This window comes from Panthera pardus, unplaced genomic scaffold, assembly GCF_024362965.1.
Source record: "Panthera pardus isolate Hobbes unplaced genomic scaffold, ASM2436296v1 HiC_scaffold_6, whole genome shotgun sequence".
Classification (NCBI taxonomy): domain Eukaryota; kingdom Metazoa; phylum Chordata; class Mammalia; order Carnivora; family Felidae; genus Panthera; species Panthera pardus.
In genome coordinates this window covers 105,784,083-105,798,359 of record NW_026526991.1, presented here as the reverse complement: position 1 = coordinate 105,798,359, position 14,277 = coordinate 105,784,083, and the positions used below count along the sequence as shown (strand labels likewise).

The 14,277-nt window shown below is 44.2% G+C and overlaps 1 protein-coding gene and 1 pseudogene across 50 annotated transcripts in view; one reads left to right on the top strand and one right to left on the bottom strand.

The window, feature by feature from the left end:
- The window catches only part of CACNA1C (calcium voltage-gated channel subunit alpha1 C), a 752,487-nt gene that overhangs the window by 506,614 nt on the left and 231,596 nt on the right, over positions 1 to 14,277 (bottom strand). The gene's annotated exons all lie outside the window — the stretch shown is intronic.
- Positions 8,417 to 8,760, top strand: LOC109276261 (60S acidic ribosomal protein P1-like; annotated as a pseudogene).

Here is a 14,277-nt window from a genome sequence, read left to right as displayed (position 1 = left end):
TCAGACACCCCAGAATTTTACTAGAGGGGCCGTGTATTCACAATGCCTGATATGACACAGGCACAACCAGGCACAACCCAGACGAGTCCAACAATGCTACTGGAGCATGATTTCTACAAGTGTAAGGAAGTGGGATAGCAGTCCATTAACTGCAGAATTCCAAGTGATATGTGTCTCTGACATCACAGCCTGGAGAGGGCTCCTTATTCAGCAAGATCTGCCTGATTTATTGTTCCCAGAGCTGAAGCTGAGGGCCCCTGCATGCCAATGTCCACCTGGACCCCTGGGTTTTCAGCAGGGCCTTCACTTGACCACAAAACAAATGGAAAAGTCAGTCCTGACACTAACTGGAAAATAGGGTTCTTTTGAAAGCTTTATGTTCCTTTCTGCTAAAAGGGACCCAGGAGACAGCTCTTACCATCACTACACAACCATCTTGATACATAAAATCCCAGCTTGTCCTCATTACCCATCCACATCCTTTCCTCCTTCTCTATGGCATAAAATACCCAGTTATAGCCACAGATTCCAATGGAGAGGAGTTACTGAAGAGATGGCGGTGACACAGCAGCCGGCTTCACTGCACCCTGAGTACAGCCTGTGGCATTGCACTGGGCACCTCATAGGTGACCAAGAAATAGACATCGAGTCACTGAATCAACGAATAAAAAAATTAACCTAATGCTCTTTCCCCTAATACACTTGCATTACTGGCATGCTTCCCAATTTAGAAACTTGGGCCCAGTTCTCTGAGCCACCACAAGCCTAACGGAGATCACACTTGCCTGTTACTGCCTTTGAGGTCATTTGCACTAGAGCCAAATGTCATTGCCAGCCCTGCAAGAACTGGGTTGAAATCCACCTCTAACCTTGAATCAACTAGATCTCGATCATTACTCTGGACTTCAGAATCGAGGCACTCCCACCAATCCTGGGCTTCCTCACCGGAAAGGGAAACAACACAAGCTACCTGAAGCTCTCAAGGGTAGACAGCAGAAATCCTAAAGCTGTCATTATGAGCAATACCATCACCATTTCACTTGGTACACTCTTGCGAACGTCCCTACTTCGTCCTACCCCACCCCCAACTCCCATCTTTGCAAAGACTTCATATTTTGCACCATGGTCCTGGTGAAATGAATCTCGAATGATGACCCTAATGAAGCTGTTGAAACCTAGGGAGACCCCAACTCTGCACTAGCCGCTCCCCCCAGATGTTCGGTTGCAAAAGCAGTTGGATAAAAATAAAATCACACCAAGTTGAAGATTAGATTCCTCTCCCTGCCCTTCCTTCCTTCCTGCAACAGATAAACTTGTTTTCTTACTGTGCATTTACCATTTTTAGAAACGGGTTGAAAGTAAAATGCGAGCCTCTCCTGGAGGAAATGGTAGGATATCAGTCAGTCTCCCCCACTCCCGCCCCTCTCTACACACACTCTCTCTCTCTCTCTCTCTCTCTCTCTCTCTCTTTCTCTCTCTCTCTCTCTCTCCCCTCTCTCTTCTCCCTCTGTCTCCTCTCTGGCATGTGTTACTAAATTTTATACAGCTTGACTTGCTGCATCTCTGATATGAGCTGCTTATATACAACATAACCAGACACATATTTTTAAGAGTACGCAGCACTTAAAATAACTGGATTTTAAGCCTTCTGATTTTAGGTGAGAATTTGGTTGGAGGACTGGATGCGTCTTGGCTCTTGAGAAAGCAAGCAATTAGTGTTTTAAAGAAATGTATGAGTAACCTTTCAGGAAGCCACTGCCTGAAATGTAAGAAAAATCTGACTTGCTCTTTGCCCCACCAGACCCCCCTCCACCCCCTTGGAAAGTACACATATCCTTCCCTGGATGGTTTCCAGAGATGAATTTTCTGAAGCTCAAGACAGTTATTTTAAACTTCAGCTCCTTAAACTGTATTTCTAAAATATAATTAGGAATTCTTTATTCTTGGCCAAACAATTGCTAATAGAACACTGTGTGTATGGTGGTACAAGCCAGTTAAGAATCTTATGAAACACTGCCCAAAATACAGAGCGGCACAGACACACGTCTCTCTGTCTCTGTCTCACTCTCTGTGTCTCTTTCTCTTGAATACAAGTATGCACACAGATGGAACACCATTTGTCTTCCCAGAGCCATCAAATATCAGGCACATGATGACTCCTCCCAGTGAATTCCTTATTATTACAACCAACTGTCTTGTTTGTTTGTTCATGAGGACTGTGGTATTTGTTTTTTTTTAAACCATATTGATATATACAGTGGATGCTTACAAAATTTTTAAAGGTGTTTGATTATTGTTTTTATGAAAACAGTTCTAACAATAAACACATCACCCCAAACCAAGACTTTAGTGAGGTATAGTATGATTCATTGCTTCTTACTGGAAGGCATGAGGGCCAGGGAGTAATATTTAAAAATCACCCACCTTTCAGAATGGACACCACCAGCCAGGAGAGCTGGCCCGGGGCTCTGGAGCCCTCTGCCCTGCTAGACATAGATCTTCTATTTACTGGGTGCAGGGGATGTCCAGGGATCTGAGGAAGGGGCCAGGGGGTGGGTGCCCTTGGATTAGAGTTAACTCAAACGCTCAGAGTAGTTAGAAAAGGAACCACGTTTCTCCATTATTTCTATTGGTGGGGGCGGGGGGGCAGGTACTCAGGCCCTAAGTTAGATCCTCAGGTTAAACCAGGTGGAACCTCAAACCAAACCAAACCAAAAAACAAGGTATTTGTTACGGGGTAAACACGTTGTTCTGGGGTGGGGTGAGAAGAAGTTAGATAACCTGACTTCATTGGTTTACTCACCCCAGGGGTTCTAATTTGGTCTAATCTTCAGCTACTAGGTATGATAAGTACAAACTGATCATTACATATTAAGACACTTTCATATTGGTCGGTAAATGGCCATTTCCCTGAGTTTCCCAAATTCCCTGTACCACCCAGGCCCCCTTCCTCAGGTCCCCTGGATCCTCCCTTGAACCCACTAAATAGAGGGTTTATGCCAGGCAGGACAGAAGGCTCCAGAACCCTACACCAGCTCTCCTGGCCAGTGGTATCCATTCTGATGAGTGCTGCAGGACCAGTTGTTAATAACATGTGCAGCCCTAGTCATGGTCTTCCCTTAAGACCATCTCAGCTAACATAGCTATCCTAGCCAAAGCCATGGTGACTTCTCAGGTGTATGTCATCTCCCCTCTTGTCACTATCCCTCTCTTTCAGCATGTTGTAACTTTTTCATTTGAATTATGTTGTGTGTTTTCAATGTACATGTCTTCTGATTACTCTTAGACATGAAGAGATTTGAGGCAGGTATAATACAATGTTTTATGTTTTCTGCCTTATCACGTCATACTTAACACAGTACTTGGTGCATTATAGGTATTTAAGGAATGTTCACTGGAAGAAACTTCTCAAGCCTGACATTCAAACAGCCATGGCTTATAAGTTGATTTCCATCCTAACCAGGCCTTGCCATTCTTAAAGTCCCTGCAGGTATAGTCCCCTCCATGAAACCTCTCTGGAATTTCCCCCCCCCCCCCGCCCCACCCAAGTGATTCTGCTTTTTCTAATCCCTATGAAATCAACAGACCATAATGCATACCCCAACACCTAATTGAACTGTATTTCATCTTATGTTATGTTCCTTATAAGAAAGTTCAATTCTTGTTGTTTGTGTTATCACCCCAACTAGACTATACATTCTTTGAAGATAAGGACCACGTGGAAAAAAGCACATTTTGGTAATCTGTTTCTGAAAATCATATGTTCAGTGGGAAATGCTAACCTATTTCCCATTATTTTAAATAGGAAAAATTATAATGTGTTGCATTACATCAACCCCAAACCAAAATATATTATAATGTATTTCCTAAAATGTAAGCAAAGTACTGCACATAACTATCATATAAACTATCACATTAGGATGTAAAGTGTTTAAAATAGCACTTCCTGATCTCTCAGTTGAATGTGCAGAGGCCTGTCACCTGGTTTCTCCCAGACCTTGAAAAGGGCCCAAATGGATGACCTCCTTCTAGGAAGGTTGGCGGTCAGGAAAAGGGGAAGAGTGTGTTGCAGATGTATTATGGGTTGGAAAAGCAGTCTGGTCTACCTCACTATTTATTACATTGGCTTTGCAAATCCTCCAACACATATATGTGACCAAGACTCCTCCCCTGAGAAGAGGATGAATGTTCCTTTAGTGTAGTCACATGGTCTTTCTTAGCCCCCAAAATATCCCCAAAGCACATCTCCTTTACTGACACTCTGTGGGCTCTACAAATCACCTACAATTATTTCTCATGCTCTACCAGTTGTATTAGAAACATAATTGGAGACTTTTCTTCAAAATGTACAATGAGTTTGGGTGATATATTTCCTGTATAAATATCAACTGAAAAATCATTTTATTCAGAGCTGTGTATAAAATATGAAACAGGACTATTGAAAACTAAAATATATTCTCCTAGGAATATGTTAACATGGGAGACATTCTGCAGGAGAAACCTGCATTTCTTCTGAATTTTTACCACCCTTAACACAATGATGAGTACCTTGCATGTGAGCACTATATACCTAAGGACTGGTAAATGACTAAATAAATGGGACGAGATTAGGTTGGAGAGAAGGAGAAATCTTAAATCTTCCATGTTGACTCTTCAAAAGAGAAAAAGAACTAAGAATCAACACTCACTGGACACAAAGTGTGAGGTAGACATACATGTCATCTCTATATTCATGACAATGCAGAACGGGAGCTATCACTAGGCCCATTTTACAGATAAAAATACCAAGTTTCACACAGACTAGATAAACAACTTGGCTAAGAGCCACACAACTAGTCGGTGGTGAAATCTAGAATCAAATGCTGGCTTAACTCCAAAGTCTGAGCTCTTTCCACCATTGCATAGCACCTCCTCCCAGGTCAGAAGCAGACTCAACTCCCATGTTCTGCCATTTCCCCAACCCTTAGTGTCTTATTTTATTTTTGAAAACACTGCCCTGTGCTTCTGAAATCACCAATCTACATTATATAAGTTGTCAACTGGCCTTCTTCCCTCTGGATGTCATCCCAAGGTTTGGATTTTACGTCTCATGGAGCTCCAGTGGAAGCACCAAATCTCAAGTAGACTACCAGGAGGCTCAGACTCAATTTACATGGAGCAGCCCCAGGTTTGCCCAACTCGCCCTCCTGCCTCCCTGAGTACCCCCAAATCAAGGTTAATCCCCAACACAGACCATGTACACCAGACCCTCTGCCTCCCCCCTTATTCAAAAACATCAACCCAAGAGGAGTCTACCATCACCATTTACTCATCTGACAACTATTTCTTACATGCCAGCAATGGGCTAAGAACTGGGGATATGACAATGGCGAGAAGATAAATAAAGTTCTCAACCTCACCCAGCTTATGATCTACTGGGGTGATCAACAATCATACAAATAAATGTAATTACAAATTGTTTTAAGTTCTACAAGAGACAAGAGCAAGATAAAAGGGCAATACAGGGCAAGATAAAAGGTTATAACAGGAAAGAGGATTTAGAATAGGAGCTTAGGGAAGACTTGTCAAATGAAGTGACATTTAATGAGACCTAAATAGAAGGATAAGAAAGAGAAAGCCAAATTAAGAGTGAGCACCTCTGGGTTGTCGGCTTCCTCCTTGTAAGCACCACGACATGCCACCTCCCAAACCCCGCCTCCACAAGTCTATCTCCATGTCGGAACTGTGAGAACCCAGCCTCTCAGGGTGGTGGTGGGAGGCTACCTTGAACTTCTACATACAGAGGTTTCCCAGTTGAATTTGCAGAAGGCTGTCACCTGGTTTCACCCAGTCCTTTAAAGGGGCCCAAATGGATAACCTCCTACCAGGAAGACTGGTGCCCAGAAAAAGGGAAGGGATGAGAATGCAGATATGTCATGGGTTGGAAAACTACACTGGCTTTGCAAACCCTCCAATACATGTGACCAACACCCCCTCCCCTGGGAAGGGATGAATGTTCTTTGGTGTGTGTGTGTGTGTGTGTGTGTGTGTGTGTGTGTGTGTAAGAAGTTTTAAATATGCATTCTGAGAGAAATGTAACTAACTCGTCTGGTTCTGATTCATTCATAACTCACCAAATTTGTTTTGCAAGTGCTGTCTGATGTCCAAGAAACTGCCAAGCATCCCTAACCCTGAATCCCGCTTTGAAGTGGTGGTTGTGCAGACGTCACATGCCCGCCTGGGCATTGAAGAACAGAGCCTGGGGCCCTGGGCCCTGAGATTTGGTAAGAAGAAGACCTGCTGTGAAGGTCTTCCAGTCACAATACCCCACGCTACCCCCTTTGGTTCTGTTTAGCAATCTCTTTGGTGTGAAAATGTATCCATAATGCATGAGTGAACACCCCATGGGTGTGTGGAGAGAAGGGGGGGTGATAATCAATGTTTATTTCATTTGTTCGCTGACTGAAGCTATAATGTCAGCAGCCAGGTGAGCAGAAAGAAATGTCCTCCTTCTCTAGATTCAGAAAACTGCCCTAAAAACAGAGGAAGAGACAGGTTTAGACATATGACTAAGTCAGGCCCCAGAATTCTAACTTTCTAGTTGGTTCTGTGTTGAATGGACCTTCTCAACCAGGAGCATTATGTCCTCCTAGGAGGTGGTTCGAGGTGAGCAGAGGTCCTTCCAGGTGTCACCATACCTGGGTGGGGACTTAAGTGGGGGTGAAAGCCAAGGCTTCTAAACACCCTGCAGTGGGTGACACAGACCCTAACAAAGAATGGCCTCAGCACTGAGCAAGAGCTACCCTGAGGGGAAGAAGACAAGGCAGTAACCATGGCACTTGGTGGCAACGGGGGAAGACAGCTCAGAGACAGGACTGCATACATAAAATCCTACACCACCTTCTTGGTACTAGCCTGTTGCTTCTCTGACCTAATAGCCTAACTAGGTCTCTGACCTAATAGTTCAGAGGCATGTCACTTTAAGGGAAAGACTATGTATGTCTCACTTTAAACAATACTCAGTGTGGAAATCAAGTCATTTTCTAAATACTCCAGGGGAGATACTCCAGGTAAATACTTGACACACTCCTTTCATAGGATCCCCATGATGATTTTATCTGCATAGAAAAAAAAAAACAAAAAACTCTGGTAGTACCAACAGCCACTTCCTAGGCTTCTATGATCAGGCACTTAGATTTCCAGATACAAAGCATCTGTTTATGGAGAAGAGAAGTCTGTCTTGGACTGTGAGACATGGGGGACTTTGTCAGACAGATGTCTTCATCTCTGGGACCCGGAGCATTCTAAGGACCTATGGCCCTTTATCCATGAGCCTCACCTCACCCACCTCACCCTCTGCTTACAGAAGACAACAGAGCTTGTACTTTACACACAAAACATTTTTAGATTAAATGAAGGGTCTAAGGATGGTGTCCAGCAGGATGCTTTCCTCATGTGAAGCAAGGTCCCTTTCTCTTCTCTGCTGTAGCTCCTGAGATGGTTGTGCCTTCGAGGAGCAAGAAGGCAGACAAGGTACCAGTTTCATTCTGAAGGACCGGGAAGAGAAGTAAAGGTCTCCTACCCCCCAAATAATTCTCATTCTGTTAATAAATGCTTGAAATGTCTTTAAATGATTCAAGAGCAGACTTAAAATATGAAGTATCTAATATTCATGCTGAGCTATAAATGACTGCTCTCTAGTTCTTCGGTTCTCGCACAGGTTTTAACAGAGAGAAAAGCTTAAAAGTGCACAATAGCATTGATTACGTAGACAGAAAGAGGTTGGAGCATCGTGAAAGTAGAAAAAAAAACCATGAAATGAGAGACAAGCCATCACAGGCATGCTCAGCTAAACCAGCTATGAGACACCCACCAGGCAAGTCCCTAGCAGCATGAGCCTCAGTGTCCCTATTTGTAAAATGAAAGATTGAGCTGCATGGTTTTTTTAAACGTTTATTTTTGAAAGAGAGAAGAGAGAGACAGAGCGTGAGCAGGGGAGGGACAGAGATAGAAGGAGATACAGAATCTGAAGCAGGGTCCAGGCTCTGAGCTGTCAGCACAGAGCCCAATGTGGGGTTCAAAAGCACAAGCCACAAGATCATGACCTGAGCTGAAGTCGGACACTTCACTGACTGAGCCACCCAGGTGCTTGTGAGTTGCATGTTCTTAGAGGGCTTCCAACTCTAAAATCCACATTATCCAGTTCAGGCAAGAAGAAACAGAGGCCCGAGGTCAGCACTGAATAATTTCTCTAATCATTACAACTTAAAGAGAAAAAAAACACATATTTTTGCACGTGACAAAAGACTAGAAAAACGTAAATGGTCAGTATCACTTTTCAGCAGCTGCCGCTAAGGTGTTCAGTCCTTCTGAGGAAGCTGAGGCCGTGCTGGGGTGGGTCCCCCACTTCACCCTGAGACTAGCACGCGCCCACACCATGGCCTCCATCTTGGAGCTCACCTGCATCTACTCAGCGCCCTCATTCTGCATGACAATGAGGTGACAGAAATGGAGGATAAGATTAATGTCCTCATGAAAGCAGCAGGTTTACTAAGTGTTAAACCTTTGTGGCCAGGCCTGTCTGCAAAGGCTCTGGCTGATGTCAACATCAGGAGCCTTGTCTGCATGGTAGGGGCTGGTGGACCTGTCCCAGCAGCTGGCACGGCACCAGCAGAGGCCCTGACCGCTCTACCACTGCTGCCCCAGCTGAGAAGAAGGCAGAAGCAAAGAAAGAAGAATCTGAAGTTTGATGATGACATGGGCTTTGGTCTTTCTGACTAAACCTCTTTTATAACATGTTCAATAAAAAGCTGAACTCTTAGGGGCACCTGGGTGGTTCAGTCGGTTAAATGTCTGACTTCAGCTCAGGTCATGATTTCGGATTTTGTAAATTCAAGCCCCACATCGGGCTCTGTGCTGACAGTTCAGAGCCTGGAGCCTGCTTCAGATTCTGTATCTCCCCTTCTCTCTGCTCCTCCCATGCTCATGCTCTGTCTCTCCCCGTCTTTCAATAATAAATAAGCATTAAAAATTTTTTTTAAAGCTGAACTCTTAAAATGAATAAACAAACAGGTGGTGGGTACCCTCTAAGCCCCTGCCAGGAAGACCAGTGATGAAATCAGTATCACTGCCTGCCTAAAAGCTATCATTCCTGCTCACTGGCTGGCAAAGCCCAGATTCTGGTTGGTTGTGATACCACAATCCCAGTGTTGGAGGTAAGTCCTAATTCATCTAAACCTGTCAGGAAATCCCATTCTCCTTGCTAACGGGACATTTGACCAATTCCTGGCCAGGAGAAATGGTGGAGTGTATTGGACACTTCTGGGGGAAGTGTCCTCATTCTTAAGACACACTCAGGGGAAGATGCCTCCTGTGGCCTGGACATTGCTGCTTCTGCCTGGGATGTGTGAAATGGGTAGAGCCATCTTACGATTTCGGGGGAGGTCTCTGAGGACAGAGCTGCCACACCAAAGATGTCAGAGCACAAAGGATCGGGAGGATGCATGCCTCTAAGCCCCTCAGGAGACGATGGGCAGGATGGAGTGATAGAACAATGTGGAGCCACTTGTTGAAGGTCAAAAGGGACAAACTCACGAGCTTCAGGAGAAATGACTTTACGCAACTAATACCTAACTTACAAGAGGTTACATTTGCTTCAGGAAAAGTTTAGAAAAGATTTTTGGATAATCCACTATAATATATAATTGAAAACAATGAACAGAACATCAAAATGCATCCCTCACCTTGAAGACTAAGAATCACATGGAATAAATATGCTGCTCTGTATGTCACCTCTTGTTGGCCTTGTCAAAATGAATGCCCGCCACAGCAACCCTGGACACAGGGCTTAGTAGGCAGGTCCTCCGTCCTCTTCCCTTAATACCAGGATCCCTCATCTGACCTTCCCACCTCCCACCTCTGACTTCCTCCCCCTGGTGCAACCTGAGAGCTGCAGGGTAGAAAATGAGGAGTTTCTATCAAAGACACTGCAGAATTTACCTTTTCTACCAAACGTGATTTAATTGCTATTTTTTAAAACTGAAGTCTTCACAGTTTGGTAATGGAGGAACTCAATGCCACTGTGCGACACTGAGAGTACCACTCCCCCACACGTGTGGGGCCTACAGTATACGGAGTTGTAGGGAATCATTAAATGGTGAGTCATTCTTATGCCTGAGGAACACATCCACATAGCCTCTGAGGGGAGGCCTCTGGTTCAACAGAGATCAGGCGCTCTTCTGGCGGCATACCTCCTCAGAAGCCACTTCTCCAGGGGAGGCAGAGGTGGGGAGAGAGCCAGGTGGGGAGGAAAACAGGCAGGCAGATCCCCAGGTCCTGGCCCCTGCTGCCTTCAAAGATGCTTTCAGCAGAACGGCCAGATCTGAATATTTTGTCCTAAAGAAGGCAAGCACAAACACAAGCACCTTCCTTCTTGAGCGTGTCCTTTACTCCTGTTTCAGCCGTGTGTGTGTGTGTGTGTGTGTGTGTGTGTGTGTGTACACACATGCAGCCTTGAAAGGTAACTCCAGTCCTCTCCAAGCCCTGGCTGCCACTCCAATATCAAGGCCATCTCACCCTCAGGGGCAGGCAAACCACATAATGATAGAAGATCATTTCCATACAAGGGCCTTCCGGTAGTAAAAATTCATTTAGGAGGAAATAAATTTGAATTGAATTTACTAAACCCAGAAAATGTAAATCAGGGGAACCTTCCTAATGAAATTGCAGCTTGGTTTGAAAACTATCTAAAGTTGCATTTCAAGATACAGGTTTGTTTCTGCATGGAACTGATTCACTGGGTGGTTATTTACAGAAGCCCTGGTTCTATTAAAGGGTCCTCAAAAATGTCAGATTTTGAAATTAATAAAATTCATTTCAGTTTGGTGCTTCTGGTTCCAAATTTAATCATCCTCCAGTTTGGTCCTATTCAATCACTGATTTGAATGTAGGAAAATCTCACCTACCTGAATGTTTTTGGAGGAAGAGGGAGGAGGAAAGTCTTGTCTAAACTGATGAAAAAATCCAAATGGCTGATTTTTGAAGAAAAATGGTTCTAATACTTGTAGTATTGAACATATAATAAGCTAAGATTTAAATGAACACTAATAAGTAAAATTGAGTTAGTCACTGAAAAATTACAATCCATAATAGGCTTTTATTACATAATAATGAATTACATTATATCACTGAGTCTTAATTTTTTAAATCAATGGGAAACACAGACTGTGTCAGAATTCCTGGGGTACAATTTGAATTCAAGTCACACAGCACTCAGGATTTAATTGGCATTTCCAATGGTCAGTGAGTAGCTTTAGTAAAGTCAAGAAGCAGGGAAGCTGGAGAGGGGGAGAGGGAGGACAGAGAGAGACGGAGAGAGGAGGAAAAAGAGGGAAAGAGGGACTGGGAGGAAAGAGAGAGGGCGAGGGAGGAGGGGTAGAGTGGAGAGAGAAGGGAACGAAAGGGAGAGACAGAGGTAGAGGGTGGGGAAGAGATCCACCAAGGGAAGAAGGGATAAATTCTTAAATTGGGAATCCCGATTTACATGTCTTGATAGAGAAGAGCAGCCGAAAGAGTGGTAGGATTTAAATTTCCTAAGGGCATAGGGTAGGTGTTCTGGGCTGTAGTGAGGTACCTTGCTGCAGTCTCCTTGTTCTGACAGCTTTAGCTCCCATCTCCCATCTTAGAAGAGCAAGATGGTGCCCCTGAAGGAAGGGGTGCTTTGGGCCAGCCTGTGCCTGGTAAAAAGCCAGCTCTGGATATACTGCTGGCCATGGGACTGCTGACCTAAAAAGGACCAGAATATGTTTCACTGGGCAAGCCCAGCCCATCCATTCTGAACCAGAAGGCAGGCTGCTAACAGGTTTTGTCCTGCTCAAAACTATAGAAGCCCTGGAGTCTTCCCTTCCTGCTGCCCACCTTATTCCTATCAGCTCTGGACCTGCTGGGCTAGGTGATATTTAAAATACTCAAGGGGCACCCTGGTGGCTCAGGTCATGATCTCATGGTTCGTGGCTTCGAGGCCCACATCAGGCTCTCCGTTGTCAGCGCAGAGCCTCCTTCAGATCCTCTGTCCCCCTCTCTCTCTCTGCCCCTTCCCTACTGGTTCATGTCTCTGTCTCTCTCTCTCTCTCTCTCTCTCTCTCAAAATAAATAAATAAATAAAACTTCTAAAAATTTTAGAAAAAAATACCCAGGAAGAAATGTTTACAGGAGACCATAAGGGCTACACCTACCACAGCCTCAAGAACCCTGAACCACACTGCTCTCCTTGCTGCTTGCCTGGACCATGTAAATACCCAGTAAACTCTCGGTTCTTCCTCACTTCCCTCTTATCAGAGTAAAGATTAATCGGACATCCTGCTTTTACACTTCAGTGTTAAATATGTTTCTGTTCTAGCTGGAAACTGCTGACGGCTTTCCAAAAGTAGTTCGATATAGAGGGAGTCTAACTGCAATTCTATACTACTCATTTACAAAAATATTATTTTCCACTGTGATTCATGGTAACTATAGAGTGTTTCAGCTGTATTATGGGTTAAACAGGCCAGCCCAGAAATCTAAATGCCATTTAAAATTTTCTAAGTTTAAAACACCAAGCTAACAATGAATAAAAGAACAGTTCAAAATTTGGGGATTGCCAATAAATTATTTTTTTGTGTATGACTCAAAATATCTTACCAATGCTACTTCATTTAGGCTTTCATTACATTTAGGCTAGGAGATCTTGACTATACTTTATCACAATTTATCACCTGAGAAGTAGCAAAGAATCCCGGATTCATTAATTCCCACTAAGAACTGTAGAGTGAGCTGGCAAATCACAGGTATTCAGGATAGATGGACAAGAGGAGCTTCCTGAAACAACAGGAGGGTTCCAGGCTCCTTGTCCTACTAACCAGCCTGACAGATGAACTACTGGAAGAGAGGCTGAAAGAGTCTTACAAGTTCCGTATTCCAAAAGGAATCCCTGCTCTATCTACCAAGGCTGGCTCTTGAAGATGTACTTATCAGGGATGGTACCCCTGAGGGGGCACAGAGTGTGAAGCCCCCGTGATCTAAAGTCTCCTCTGTCAGAGATTCTTTGGGAGTTTGGAACATATGGCCTCAGAGGTCTCTGTCCTCTAAGGGCTGAGAGTTCCATGTATGCTGACATAAAATGAAGGGGGTGCTAAATGGTGCTGGGGTCCCCTTCCTGACCTGACATATGAATTTCTGAGTCTGAGGCCAAGGGGAAGATCCTCACCAGTCTGACATTCACTACCTCTAGCAGGCTTGAATTGCAGGGGACAGAATCAGATGTATAATTTTGTGGCTCCCGAAGAATTATGTCCCTATTCAGTTTAGGATGCTGGCCCATCCACCCATCCTAAGCCTCATCTCCACCCTGCTTCCTGTAGTAATGTCTTTCTACCTCTGGTGCTAACCCCATTCACTGTGTCCGAGACTAGAAAACATTTTGACAGAAGGCAATTTTCTTTTCTTGTGACAACAATGTTTCCCAAAGGAAGCTGTCTCTGAAATAACAGAGATATCAAATCATAGACATATATAGCTGATAACACTCTTAAGCACATCTAATCTGATCCCATCTTTACCACGGGAGAAACTAAGGCCCAGAGACTCACCCCCAAGTGGCAGCAACACTGGCACAGCCATGATCCCAACTGTCCTGTGGGAAACATGACTTGCTGGTTACAGGGAGCTCTGGCGCCACTGCTCTGCTCTCTAGCCATGTGATCAGGGCAGGTCTGATGACCCCTCCAGGCTTTGAGATATGCAAACTCACTCCTCATTAGTTGCTGTATGGACTAAATGACAAAGGTGTGTAGAACACAGAGCACAGTGCCAGGCAAGTAATAACTATTACTGTCATCTCTGCTATTATTATCAGTGATAAAAAAACACACACACACATCTCTTCTCCCATTAAGGGAAGTGTATTTGGTTCATTTGTAAGACATTAGAACATATTCTCTATTTTGGTAACTTGAAAGTTTTCTACAAGATCCCATGATAGCCAAAAAGACATTGTAGTCAGTGTTTGCTCTTGGGAATACAGTGTCCCCAAGTGTCCTCACAGGACCTTTGTTTGGAAAGTATTCCTACTTCTACAATGATGGAATTTTCAGATATGCCAGTGTAGGCTGCAGGATAGAACCTGATGAACACTGTGCTCCTATGAGGGCAAGAAACCCAGTGACACCTCCCATAGGTGTTCAATGGCTGGTCAGGACTTAGGGAATGAGCGTTCCTGCATGGGAAAATGGGATAGAATCAAAGGGAGCATAAATGTTCACA